The following is a 15,398-nucleotide window of genomic DNA, read 5'->3' as shown; positions in this document are numbered from 1 at the left end:
TCTTTTAGGCATAGTCTCAGGTTCATCATCACGCGTGCAATAGTCCATGTATATGTCATCAGGAATATCAACAGCTGTGTTCTGCTCCAGTTTCTTTCCTCCCTTCTGTTTCCTCTCTTCCTCCATTTTCTTCAGACGAGGAATTTGCTGATGATTTTGAACTCTTGAAGATTCTGATGAGCCTTGAAGAGTTTCTTCCAGAAACGCTGCAAATGAGTTAATGTGATGAGAACCGAGAGATTCATCAGCTGACATGTGTGTACCTGTGAACAGAGTATTGTTGCGAGGAATTTGGAGAGGTCATATGCATTCTCAGATTTGAAGAAAATGAAAAAGTTTGACAGTTTGAGGAATATAACCAGTGGTTGAGGAATTTGCTTAAGCATACTGTTCTTGGGTTCCAGAGTTGTACAGATCCGAAAATTCGCACAATTGAGGAATCTCGTGAAGATCTTAGATGCTTAGCTAGTTCATCAATGATTGTGGTGATGGATAGTGTTTGAGGAATCATGTGCGCATCGTATCTTTGAGGAAAAACAGATTTCACATGGGAGAGGTAAAATTTCAGATCTAATCTGCTGTAAAAATGAGATATATTTACCCTGGAAGGTGCGAACGAAGAACACAAAAAGGTGGCGTTGGAGAGGCTCTTCGGTCAAGTGTCCAATGCACCCTAACTTGGCAGCAGAGGACGTCTACGGCGGCGGCGGACGTAGATGTTCCGACTCCGGCGTGATCCTGGCGGCGAGAAGGTTGAGGCAGTGAAGCTCTTCCTTGCCGGCGACAAGACTACCAACGGTGGCGCTAGGGTTCGGTGTGCTGTGGCAGGAGAGCGATGAGAAGAAGAAGATGATATCGAGGGGGATAAGGACATATTTATAGCCCGAAAGTTACTGTTTGGCGCGAAAGTTTTGGACCAAATAGCCCTTGCCTCTACGTCTCCGCAGGACACGTGTAGCTCCCGTACGATGCGGTGGAGATAGTGGAGATCGTGGTTATCCGATCGTGGGAAGTGGGGGTTCAGTTACTGTTCCCTTGAAGAAAAACAATTTTTGAAGATTTGAGGATTTTTGTTACCAAATCATCAGCTGACAAGGATGCAGTGAGGATTTTGAACAAAGTTTCAAGTAGAACGCATATGAACAATTGAATAGACTGGATAAGTATAGCATAGAGGGAAAGTAGGGTCCGATCACATTCACTTAGCAGAAACATCAACTTGAAGAAATAGCAATAAGTGAATGATGTTGAGGACTAGAAATCACAGTCTACCTAGTCAAATGAAAGTCATCAAGTGTTTTTGAAGATTTTGCAATAGATCATCACAATGAAGAACAACTGTTTTGAAGAAAAATGCATTGTGAGGAAATTGATCATTTGAAGAAAATCAACTTGAGGAATTTCACATTGGGCGGTGGCGTTACCCACCATATAAGAATGTTGATTACAGACGCCGCGTACAATTGTCGTAGGGCCGTGAGAATCAATTTCTTCATTAATTTCTTCACATTCAGAGTGACTTTCTTCATTGGTTGAAGAAAATCATTTCATCATGTGTTGCACATCAAAGTCATCAACTTTGCATAAGTGTTAGGATGTGTGCATGTTTTTACAAAACATTTGAAGACTCTAAGATATTTAGCTCACACCGCAACATGCAAAACCTGTTCTCATCCAAGGGCTTAGTGAAGATATCAGCCAGTTGATCACCAGTCTTCACATGATCGATGAGGATATTGCCCTTGAGGACATGGTCCCGAAGAAAATGATGACGAATCTGGATGTGCTTGGTCTTCGAGTGCTGCACTGGGTTGTAGGCAATCTTGATAGCACTCTCATTGTCACAGTAGAGAGGCACATTCTTCATGTTGATGCCATAGTCCTTGAGGGTTTGCTTCATCCATAGCAATTGAGCACAGCAAGAACCAGCAGCAATGTACTCAGCTTCGGCAGTGGAGAGTGATACGCAGTTCTGCTTCTTTGAGGACCAGCAAACTAGTGATCTTCCGAGGAAATGGCATGTGCCAGATGTTGACTTGCGCCACACGATCACCAGCATAGTCTGAATCAGAATACCCTACCAGATGAAGATTGGAGCCCTTGGGATACCATAATCCTAGTGTTGGTGTGTGAGCTAAGTACCGAAGAATATGTTTCACAGCCTTATGGTGTGATTCCTTCGGTTTTGCTTGAAAACGTGCACACATGCAAACACTAAGCATTATGTCTGGCCTTGATGCACATAGATACCATAAAGAACCAATCATAGAACGGTATACCTGCTGATCGAAATCTTTACCATTTTCATCAGTGCCGAGGTGACCGTTGATAGGCATTGGAGTCTTGGCACCTTTGCATTCATGCATGTCGAATTTCCTCAGAACATCCTTGAGGTATTTCTCCTGTGATATGAAGATTCCATTGTTTTGTTGACGAATTTGAAGACCTAAGAAGAATTTCAGCTCCCCCATCATGGACATCTGATATTCTTCACTCATCATATAGGCAAATTCATCACTATATCTTTTGTCACTACAACCAAATATGATGTCATCAACATATATTTGACATACAAACAGCTCATTATCATAAGATTTTGTGAAAAGAGTTGGATCGAGTGAACCAGGTTTGAAGCCTTTCTTCATGAGGAATTCCTTCAATGTATCATACCATGCCCGAGGGGCTTGCTTGAGTCCATATAGAGCCTTTTTGAGTCTGAAGACTTTGTCTGGATTCTTTGGATCCTCAAAACCTGGGGGCTGAGCAACATATACTTCTTCCTCAAGCTTACCATTGAGGAATGCACTTTTCACATCTATTTGATATAAGATGATGTTATGATGATTAGCGTAAGCAAGTAGAATTCGAATAGCTTCAAGTCTAGCAACATGTGCAAAAGTTTCATCGAAATCTATTCCTTCAACCTGGGTGTAGCCTTGGGCTACAAGTCGTGCCTTGTTCCTCACCACTTGACCGCCCTCATCTTGCTTGTTTCGGAAAATCCACTTGGTGCCGATGATGTTATGCTTGCGAGGATCTGGTCGTTTGACGAGCTCCCATACGTCATTCAGCTTGAATTGAAGAAGTTCGTCTTGCATGGCTTGGATCCACTCCGGTTCCAGAAAAGCCTCAGCTACTTTTGAGGGTTCTGTGATGGATACAAAGTCAAAATGCCCACAAAAGTTAACTAAGTGTGAAGCTTTTGAGCGAGTGAGAGGTCCTGGCGCGTTGATGTCGTTGAGGATTTTGTCAAGTTCTACTTCATTTGCAATCCTCGGATGAGTTGGTTGAGGATTTTGTCTGGGCTGAGGAAGTGGTGCTGTTGCAATTTCCTTAGGAGCATCTTCTCGGTTTTCAACAGCGATGGGGATCATTTCTTCACCAATTTCCTCAGTGGGGACAATGTCTTCAGTAGGCTTAAGCTTAATTGCTTCCTCAGGAGACAGCTTATCTGGATCAGAAGGCAATTGCTCTCTTTGCGAGCCATTAGTTTCATCGAACCGCACATCTGTAGTCTCAACAACTTTGTTGTGATAGTTGTTGAAGACTCTGTAGGTGTGCGAGTCCTTTCCATAACCGAGCATAAAACCTTCATGTGCCTTAGGTGCAAATTTCGAGCTATGATGAGGATCTCTAATCCAGCATTTTGCACCGAAGACTTTGAAATAACTTACATTGGGTTTCTTGTCAGTGAGGAGTTCATATGAGGTTTTCTTGAGGAATTTGTGAAGATATACCCTGTTGATGATATGACATGCAGTGTTGATTGCTTCAGGCCAGAAGCGACGAGGAGTCTGATATTCTTCAAGCATAGTTCTTGCCATTTCAACCAGAGTCCTGTTCTTTCTTTCGACGACACCATTCTGCTGAGGAGTATAAGGAGCAGACAATTCGTGAGTAATACCAAGTTCATCAAGATAATCATCAAGACCAGTGTTTTTGAACTCGGTTCCATTATCACTCCTGATATGTTTGATCTTGATGCCGAAGTTCGTCGAGGCCCTTGAAGAAAATCGTTTGAAGATTTCCCGCACTTCAGTTTTATATACTATAATATGCACCCAAGTGTATCTGGAATAATCATCAACTATGACAAAGCCATATAGAGATGCTGCATTGGTTAGTGTTGCATAGTGAGTAGGTCCAAATAAATCCATATGAAGCAATTCAAATGGACGTGTAGTGGTCATGATGGTTTTGGAGGGATGCTTGGATCTGGTCATTTTCCCAGATTCACAAGCACCGCAGAGATGATCCTTGAGGAATTTGACTGATTCGATGCCAATGACATGCTTCTTCTTTGCAAGTGTGTGCAAATTCCTCATGCGTGCATGACCTAGTCTTCGGTGCCACAGCCCTCCTTCTGAGGTTTTTGCTAGTAAGCAAGTGGCTAGTTGAGGACCTGTAGAGAAGTCAACAATGTACAAATCCCCTCTTCTTACACCTTCGAAGACTTTGGATTTGTCAGATTCCATGATGACTACACATCTATATCTACCAAAGATAACAATCATATCAATATCACAAAGCATAGAGACTGACATGAGGTTAAAACCAAGGGATTCAACAAGCATCACTTTGTCCATATGCCTATCCTTGGAAATAGCTACTTTGCCAAGTCCCAATACCTTGCTTTTACCTTTGTCAGCATATGTGATTTGCTTCAGAGGTGATGGAGTTAGTGGCATATTCATCAGTAAGCTTTTATCACCAGTCATGTGATGTGTGCAGCCACTATCGAGAGCCCACTCAGTATTTTTGGGTTTGTCATCCTGCAGATGAATTAGTACAGCTTACCATCTAATATGCTTCAGATTTGAAGAATATGATACTAATTTCATCAGTTCAGTAGTTTCATCATAACAGAAATGTAAGGACGTGTGAAATATTTCTATTTCATCAATCATTAGCTTGCATCCTATCAAGCATTTCCTCAGGTCTCCAGCAAATTCTTCAGATGATGATTTTCATCTGGAGACCTGACCTGCAGAAGTGATTAGTTTGATTTCTTCACCACCCACATCTGAAGGGGTGGCAAAGCGTTCATCATCCTACGAGCACCATATGAGAAAGGTTGCATTGAAGCTAATGCACTTCTCTTAACAGTAGGGGGGTTAAAGTACTCATATGAGTATGTAGAGAACTGGTTTGAGGATTTATGAACATAATGATTTGAGGTGTAGCACTCATAATCATATTCCTTGTAGTTTCCCTGCATGTTAGACGCATAAGCACGGGTACGAGCATAGTTTTGACCAGTTGAGGATTTTGATCCTCTTGAAGACTTTGGTCCTCCTGAGGAATTTGATCTGGGGTTCAGATTCTTCAGAGGTGATGTCATGAGGACATTCACTTGAAGATTTTCAAGACAGGTTTTGGGAACCCAGATTTTCCTCAGAGGAGGGCCATTCCTGCAGTTAGTTCCAACGTATCGAGCAAATACTTCACCAGATTGATTTTTGAACAGTTTATAGTTGGAATCAAATGACTCATCCGAGGAATATGATAATTCACATGAGAAGCCAGTTATATTAGATGGATCAAAAGGAGGCCTAGTAGCAGCAACCCATGAGGTTTTGGGATACTGCTCAGGTTTCCAATAAGATCCATCAGCATTCAATTTCCTCTCAAAGGCAATTCCTTCTTTCCTCGGGTTCCTGTTCAAGATCTGCTTTTTGAGCACATCACAAAGGATTTGATGTCCTTTGAGCCTTTTGTACATGCCTGTCACGTACAATTCCTTCAACCCTGCATTTTCATGAGTGACATTTGTGTTTTCCTCAAGTGAGGAAATAGACACAACAGGTGCAGTTGAAGAATCTGTAGCAGAGGTAGCATTTGAAGATTCTGGTGAAGAATTAGCAGTTTCACGATCAATGCATTTAAGACATGGAGGAATAAATTCAACTTGACTAGCGCTGATCTGTTGAGCTAGTAATGAATCATTTTCCATACGAAGATCATCATAAGACATCCTCAGCTTCTCAAGATCAAGCTTCCTTTGAAGAAATTCGTAGGAAAGCTTCTCATGATCAGTGAGGAGTGTATCATAACGATCCTGAAGAATATCAAATCTAGACTGAAGATTTTTCATGTCATCAGCGAGGATTTGATTAAGATTCATTTCATCATTCAACAAATCATCACTTTTGTCTAGCAGTTTTTGAAGCCTTTCGAGAGCAGTTTGTTGTTTAGTGGCAATGATGGCAAGTTTACTGTAACTGGGTTTTTTGTAATCATCATGATCACAGTCACTTGAATCAGAGGAGGAGGCATTATGTGATACCTTTGAGCCTTTTGCCATGAAGCAATAGGTTGGAGCGAAGTTATCAGCATAGTCATCACTATGGATGGTGCACTCATTTTCTTCAAGATTGAAGATTGACTTGTTGACGAAATTGGTTGCTAGTGCAAGATTAGCCTGTCCGGATTCTGAATCTTCTCCAGAGCCTTCTTCATCATCACATTCTTCTGATTCTGCCTCGGAATCCATTTCCTTGCCAATAAGTGCCCGAGCCTTTCTGAAGCTAGTCTTCTTGTGTGAAGAGGACTTTGAAGATGAGGATTTTGAAGATTTCTTCTTTTTCCTTGAGTCATCAGAACTGTCATCCTTGTATTTCTTCTTCTTTGATTCCTTTCCCCAGCGAGGACAATCAGCAATGTAATGGCCTGATTTCTTGCACTTGTGACAGGTCCGTTTCTTGTAGTCCTCAGATGCAGATTCTGATTTCTTCATGTCTCTTCTTGATGATTTACCGAACTGACCTCGGCGAGTAAATCTATGGAATTTCCTCACAAGCATTGCGAGCTCCTGTCCAAATTCTTCAGGGTCCCAACTGCTGTCATCTGTTTCTTCTTCAGATGAGGAAATTGCTCTAGCCTTCAGTGCTCGTGGCCTGGAATAGCTTGGTCCATATAGATCTCTCTTTTCTTCTTGCTAGAATTCATGAGTATTTAGCCTTTCAAGAATATCAGCTGGATCTAGCATCTTGTAGTCTGGTCTTTCTTGAATCATCAGAACTAGAGTGTCAAATGAAGGATCCAAGGATCTCAGCAGTTTCTTCACAACTTCGTGATCAGTGATATCTCGAGCTCCCAGTGCTTGCAGTTCATTTGATATATCAGTGAGGCGATCAAAGGTGTCTTGGCAGCATTCATTGTCATGTCTCTTGAAGCGATTGAAGAGATTGCGAAGAATATCAACACGAGAGTCACGCTGGGTTGATACTCCTTCATTTACCTTGCACAGTCTCTCCCAGATCAGTGTTGCAGATCCCAAAGCACTTACTCTTCCAAACTGACCCGGGCTCAGATAGCCACAGATGATGTTCTTCGCTTGAGAATCGAGTTGCTTGAATCTCTTCACATCAGCTGCAGTGACACTGGCAGAAACGAGGGGGACGCCATGTTCCACAATATACCAGAGATCATTGTCAATAGCTTGTAGATGCAGTTGCATTTTGTTCTTCCAGAAAGGAAAGTTCTTCCCTTCGTAGGTGGGACATGGTGCTGTCACCTTGAACATGCCTGTAGTCGACATAACTAAAACTCCAGGTGGTTAAACCAAAATCACACAGAACAAGGGAGTGCCTTGCTCTGATACCAATTGAAAGTGCGTTATATCGACTAGAGGGGGGGGGGGTGAATAGGAGATTTTTAGAATTTCATCGCTGAGGAAATTCCATTTGAGGAAATTCCTCACTGATGACTAACTTACAGCGGAAACGGTTACGGATCAGACATGCAAACTTTCACAATAGCAGTATTACAGAGTGAAGAATGTGAAAGCAGATTGCACAGTAAGCAGGCACGCAGAAAGCAGATGATGATTAACTATAGTGAAGAATTTGGGGTTGGGGAAATTCAGAGAAAGTCTTCAGCAAATTCTTCAAACAGTCATAGTGAAAGTCATCAACACATAATACAGAGAAAGTAAGGAGTTGAGGAATTAGAACCCGATTCTTGGTGGAGACTGTTGTTGATGACCCAGTTCCAACTGCTGTAACAGTTGTACATCTGGTTTGGAGCGGCTTGGTATTGAAATCAAAGGACACCCAGTCCCGGGAAACACAGTCCCTACTATATTATCCTTGAGCTAAGGACACACAGTCCTCGCCCAACACTCGTGGTAAGTCTTCAGGGCAGACTTCCAAACCCTCACAAACTCGGTCACCCGACGATCCACAATTTACTGCTGGATTTCTCTAGACCATGACGCCTAACCGTCTGGAGGATGCACAGTCCTCAAAGATAAAAGGCTTCAGTCCCTCACAGGAACAACTTCTTCAGTGATGCTCAATCACTAGGTTTGGTTTGTGGTTTCGGTGGGTGGTGTATTTCCTCACTGATGATTTACTCTCGTAGGCTCTGAGGAATTTGGGTTGCTCTTATGACAAGTGTCAGTTTCTAACAGAGCAGCCAACCAGCTAGTGGTTGTGGGGGCGGCTATTTATAGCCTGGGAGCATCCCGACATGATTTGACATTAATGCCCTTAAATAATATGACCGTTGGAGTGGATAAGATCAGTGACTTGGCATGGCTTATCGAAACGGTCGGGACCCTCAACTGTGAGAGTCCTCATGTCACTAATATTCCTCACTTGAGGCTTTTGGTAGGATTTGTCTTGGGTTGAGCATCATGAGGAAATCCATTCCATAGTGTTACTTTGACCCCCTTTAACAGTACGATGTTCCTATTCATCAAATGTGAGGAAAGTAAAACGGAAAACGTAAATCTTCACGCTTCAATTTCTTCAAACTGATTTTCTTCAGGAACCACCGATCTTCTCAATATCAATATCTTCATGAGGAATATCAATTTCATTGCAGATTCCTCGTGATTCATTTCTTCAGCTTCAGACCAATTTCTTCAATTGAAGACATATATTTTTAGGGGTCGATATTCTTCAAATATCTCAAACTCCTCAATGACTTATAGATCCTGTGTACACTTATAAACACATTAGTTACTTAACCTATAAGTCTTCAAACCACCAAAATCACTAAGGGGCACTAGATGCACTTACAGGAAGTGCCAGAGGGGGGTCACCAGGCATCCATTAGACACCAGGGTGCGCAAGGGACCCCTCGCGTGGCCTGATGTCTAGTGGGCCACAAGGCGCACCTGTGGCACCCATCTTCTGGTATATATTGTCCTCTGACCTAAACAAATTAAAGAGAGGACTTTTGGGATGAAGCGCCGCCGTCTCGAGGCGGAACCTAGGCAGGAGCACTTTTGCCCTCCGGCGGAGTGATTTCGCTGGAGGAACTTCCCTCCCGGAGGGGGAAATCGTGGCATCGTCATCACCAACAACCCTCTCATCTCGGGGAGGCCAATCTTCATCAAGATCTTCAGCAGCACCATCTCCTATCAAAACCCTAGTTCATCTCTTCTATTCAATCTTGTACCAGAACCTCAGATTGGCACCTAGGATGTGTCTAGTAGTGTTAATTACATGTTTTAGTTGATGCTTTATGGTTTACATGGTGGAAGATTATATGTTCATTTCCATTATGATATTCAATACCTTTATGATCATGAACATGTTTATCACTTGTGAGTTGTTACTTTTGTTCTTGAGGCCACGGGATAAATCATGTTGCAAGTACTCATGTGTAGTTGATATTCGTTTGATATTTTGATGATATTTTTTGATTCCCTTAATGGTGTTATGTGAACGTTGACTACATAACACTTCACCATATTTTATGCCTAAGGGAATGCATTGTGGAGTAGTAATTAGAGGGTGGGTTGCGAGAGTGGCGGAAACTTAAACCCGAGTCTATGCACTACTTCGTAAGGGGCTGATTTGGATCCCTATGTTTAATGCTATGGTTAGAATTTATTCTTAACACTTCTAATGTAGTTGCAGATGCTTGCGGGGTGGTTAATTATAAGTGGGAGGTTTGTTCAAGCAAGAACATCATCCAAGCACCGGTCCACCCACATATCAAATTATCAAAATACCAAACACGAACTAACCTAATAACGAAGGTGGCTAGATGAAATTCCCGTGTGCCCACAAGAATGCTTTGCCTATTATAAGAAATTGTGTTGGCTTGTTGTTTTCCACAAAAGGATTGGGCTACCTTGCTAGACGTATTGTTACTATTGCTACTTGTCACCTGTTACAATTATCTTGCTATCAAACAACATGTTACCACTATTTCAGTGCATACAAAACTACCTTGCTGAAAACCGCTTGTCATTTCCTTCTGCTCGTCGTTGGGTTCGACACTCTTACTTATCAAAAGGACTATGATTGACACCCTATAGTTCTGGGTCATCAACTCTATTTTCTGGTGCCATTGCTGGGGAGTGATAGAGAAACTACTAGGTAATCCTTATGCAGGAGATGGAACAAAACATCCCGATTTGCACCTACTCTATGTGGATGAAGTTTGTGGATTACTTAAGCTTGCAGGTTTATCCGGAGATGAAGTCAAGAATAAGGTTTTCCTTTCATCTTTGGGGGGGAAGGCATTGACATGGTATAGTCTATGTGATGATACAAGATCTTGGAACTGGAATCAATTGCAATTGGAGTTTCACCAAAAAAAATATCCTATGTATCTTGTTCATCGTGATCGGAGCTTTATCTATAATTTTTGGCCTCGTGAAGGAGAAAGTATTGCTCTAGCTTGGGGGAGGCTGAAGTCAATGTTATACTTATGCCCCAGTCATGAGCTCTCGAGAGAAATTATTGTTCTAAATGTTTCCGCGCGGCTTTCTCGTAATGATCAAATGATGCTCGATATTTCTTGCTCTGGTTTATTTATGAAGAAGACTATTGAATTCAGGTGGAATCTTTTGGAAAGAATTAAACGCAACTCTGAAGATTGGAAGCTCGGCGAAGGTAAAGAGTTAGGTATAAAACCCAAGTTTGATTGTCTTAAATCTTTCATGAATACCGATTATTTCAATGATTTTGGCACTAAGTATGGACTTGACTCTGAAATAGTAGCCTCATTTTGTGAAACCTTTGCTGCTCATGTTGATATCCCTAGAGAGAAGTGGTTTAAATATCATCCACCTATTAAAGATAAAATTGAAGAACCAATTAAAGTTGAAGCTGAAACTATTATTTACAATGTTGACCCAGTTGTGCCTGCTGCTTACATTGAGAAATGACCTTTCCTTGTTAGGATAAAGGAACATGCTAAAGCTTCAACTATGGTTAACAAAAGTTATGTGAGAACAACCAAACCCTGTGAGCAAATCAAGGTAGAACCTAGTACCACTATGGTTAAAGATCTCTTGGTAGACAATATTTGTGGGCATGTTATTTCTTTAATGAAGCTGCTAGAATTGCAAAAACTGATTCTAAAGATAAGAATAGACCTGTTGTTGGCATGCGTGTCGTTTCAGTCAAAATAGGAGATCATTGCTATCATCGCTTGTGCGATATGGGTGATAGTTTTAGTGTTATCCCCTTTACCTTATATCAAGAAATTATGCATGAGATAGCACCTGCTGAGATAGAAGACATAGATGTTACTATTAAACTTGCTAATAGAGACACCATCACACCACTTGGGATTGTTAGAGATGTTGAAGTCTTCCGTGGGAAAGTAAAATACCCTACTGATTTTCTAGTACTTGGCTTACCACAAGATAACTTTTTTACCATCATATTTGGTAGACCTTTCTTGGACACTATCAATGCTCGAATAGATTGCAAAAACAAAAGTGTGAGAGTAATTTTGGTGGTACGTCTCATGAGTTTCATTTCTCCAAGTTTAGTAAGCAATCCCATGATAAAGAATTGCCTAGTAAAGATGAAGTAATATGTCTTGCTTCTATTTCCATTCCTCCCACGGATCCATTAGAACAATATTTGCTAGACCATGAAAATGATATGCATATGCATGAAAGAAATGAAACAGATAATATGTTCTTTGAACAAAAACCTATCCTTAATCACAACTTGCATGTTGAAACACTAGGAGGTCCTCCTCCACCCAAGGGCAATCCTGTGTTTCAATTAAAGCAATTACCTCACACTTTGAAATATGCTTATCTTGATGAAAAGAAGATATATCATGTTATTATAAGTGCTAACCTTACACAGCATGAAGAGGAAAGATTACTAAATTTTTTAAGGAAGCACCGAGCTGCTATTGGGTATACTCTTGATGATCTTAAGGGCATTAGTCCCACTCTCTGTTAGCACAATATTAATATGGAACCAGATGCTAAACTAGTTGTTGATCACCAACGAAGACTGAATCCCAAAATTAAAGAAGTGATGAGAAACAAAATATTAAATCTTCTGGAAGCAAGTATAATATATCCCATAGCATATAGTAGATGGGTAAGTCCCGTTCATTGTGTCCCTAAGAAAGGAGGTATCACTGTTGTTCCTAATAATAAAAATGAACTCATTACACGAAGAATTGTGACCGGCTATAGAATGGTAATTGATTTTAGAAAGTTAAACAAAGCTACTAGAAAAGATTATTATCCTTTACCGTTCATAGATCAAATTCTAGAAAGAGTATCGAAGCACACCCATTTTTGCTTTCTAGATGGCTATTCTGGTTTCTCTCAAATATCTGTGTCACAACCTGATCAAGAGGAAACCACCTTTACTTGTCCTTTTGGAACCTATGCTTATATATGTATGCCTTTTGGATTATGCAATGCACCTGCTACCTTTCAAAGATGTATGATTGCTACCTTCATTGTTTTTTGTGAAAACATTGTTGAGGTCTTCATGGATGATTTTTCCTTTCACGGAACTTCTTTTGATGATTGCTTAAGCCTTGATCGAGTTTTGAAGAGATGTGAGCAAACTAACCTTGTATTGAATTGGGAGAAGTGCCACTTTATGGTGAATGAAGGTATTGTCCTGGGCCATAAAATTTCAGAACGGGGCATTGAGGTGGATAAGGCTAAAGTTGATGCAATTGAGAAGATGCCAAGTCCTAAAGATATCAAAGGTATCCATAGCTTCCTTGGTCATGCTGGTTTCTATCGGAGGTTTACTAAAGACTTCTGTAAAATTTCTAGGCCTCTTACTAATTTATTACAAAAGGATGTTCCTTTCATTTTCGATTGCGAATGTGTAGAAGCCTTTTAAAATTGTTCAATCGCCTGATTGGAACTTGCCTTTTAAAATTATATGTGATGCTAGTGATTATGTTGTTGGTGTAGTTCTAGGAGAAAGAGTTGATAAGAAACTAAATGCCATTCATTATGCTTGTAAAACTCTAAACAGCTCCGAGAGAAATTATGCTACCACTAAAAAAGAATTCTTAGTTGCGTATGATAAATTCAGATCTTACATTGCTGATTCTAAAGTAATTGTTCACACCAATTATGCTATGATTAAATATATTATGGAAAATAAAGATGCTAAGCCTAGACTTACTAGGTGGGTTCTCTTGCGACAAGAATTTGATTTGCATATCATTGATAGGAAAGGACCTGAGAACCCCGTAGTTGATAACTTGTCTCGGTTAGAAAATGTTCTTGATGACCCACTACCTATTCATGATAGCTTTCCTAATGATCAACTAGCCGTGGTCAATGTTTACCATAATACATCATGGTTTGTTGATTATGCTAATTACATTGTTGCTAAATACATACCACCTAGTTTCACCTATCAACAAAAGAAAAAAAATCTTCTTTGATTTAAGACATTACTTTTGGGATGACCCACATCTTTATAAAGAGGGTGTAGATGGTATTATTAGACGTTGTATGCCTGCGCATGAACATGAACAAATCCTCCGGGAGTGTCATTCCAAGGCTTATGGAGGACAACATGCAGGAGATAGAACTGCACACGAGGTATTACAGTCTGGATTTTATTGGTCTACTCTTTTCGAAGATGCTCGTAAGTTTGCCCTCTCTTGTGATGAATGTCAAAGAATTTGTAACATTAGTAGACGTCAGGAAATGCCTATGAATTATTCACTTGTTACTAAACCATTTGATTTTGGGGATTTGATTATATGGTACCTTTTCCTTCCTCCAATGGGTATACATGTATTTTGTTTGTTGTTGATTATGTCACTAAATGGGTAGAAGCTATTCCAACCAATAGTGTTGATCATAACACCTCTATGAAGATGCTTAAGGAAGTTATTTTCCCATGCTTTGGAGTCCCTAGATACTTAATGACTCATGTCGGTTTACATTTTATTCATGGTGCGTTCTGTAAGCTGCTTGCTAGATATGATGTTAACCATATAATTGCATCTCCCTATCATTCACAGTCTAGTGGTCAAGTAGAATTAACCAATAGAGAAATAAAAGTAATATTGCAAAAGACTTTCAATAGGTCCCAATGAATTGGTCTAAGAAATTAGATGATGCATTGTGGGCTTATAGAAAAACTTATAAAAATTCTATTGGTATTGATGACGAGATGATGTATATACTTCTCGCTCCTTGTTGGTTACCCCAGGTGGAAGGTTGAGATGTAGTGAGCATCAATTTTTCCCTGACACGAAGACTATAAGGTTAATCGAACCAGGAGGACACCTAGGATCAACAAGTAGGTGTCTCCCACCCTGGCGCTAGCAAAAGACGTGGACCCGCACACACACAAATAACTTTGCTCCCAACGACTATAGAGAGGTTGTCAATCTCTCTGGCCTTATAGTATGCAAAGTATCAAAACACAAGCGGGAAAAGTGATAGTGATTGCAACGGAAAAGTAAATAAAAGTGGTAAATGATGGAGCTGTAAACAATGATGCTGATATGGACCGGAGTCACATGATGTTCACTAGTGATGTCTCTCTCCCAAAAGACGATAAACAACTATGCTTGGGTAAACAAATTATAGTTGGGAAATTGAAAGAATTATGAACGCACCGCAATGCTAATTATGCTACTTGATAGTTAGAGGTTCAATAGTAATGGGCAGTACGCCAAGACAAGTAGACCGTTTATTCATGAACATCTACTTACTAATCATCCACCTTGAGATATCTATCCAGAACCTATCGCCGGTATTAAGTTGCGAGCCCCACCCATAGTGTAACCTCAAAGCAACGGACAACTGCATTAACGAACTATGCGTAAGGTAAACAATCCTTCCAACCGCGATCACAAGCATCGTTGTTTTCTCCCTAGTGGCAACAACACATCCCCTAGTCTCATGTTTCTGTCACTCAAGCTAGACATCAAGGGGCATGAACCCACTATCATGCATAACAATCCCTCTTGGAGTTACAATCTACTACTCGACCAAAGCAATAAATAGCAACGGAGAACATGCATGAATCACTAAGGAACATAATATAAAAGGATAATCAAATATATAACTCATAACAATATGAACATAGTCTCATAATCCATCGGATCCCAACAAACCGAGCATAGCAATAGCAAGAGAATTACATAGATGCCTTGATCATGTAGGGAACCTCACAAGGACTAAT

The sequence above is a fragment of the Hordeum vulgare genome, chromosome 4H, assembly GCF_904849725.1.
Source record: "Hordeum vulgare subsp. vulgare chromosome 4H, MorexV3_pseudomolecules_assembly, whole genome shotgun sequence".
In the NCBI taxonomy this organism is placed as follows: Eukaryota; Viridiplantae; Streptophyta; class Magnoliopsida; order Poales; family Poaceae; genus Hordeum; species Hordeum vulgare.
Note: the sequence above shows the minus strand (reverse complement) of the source record.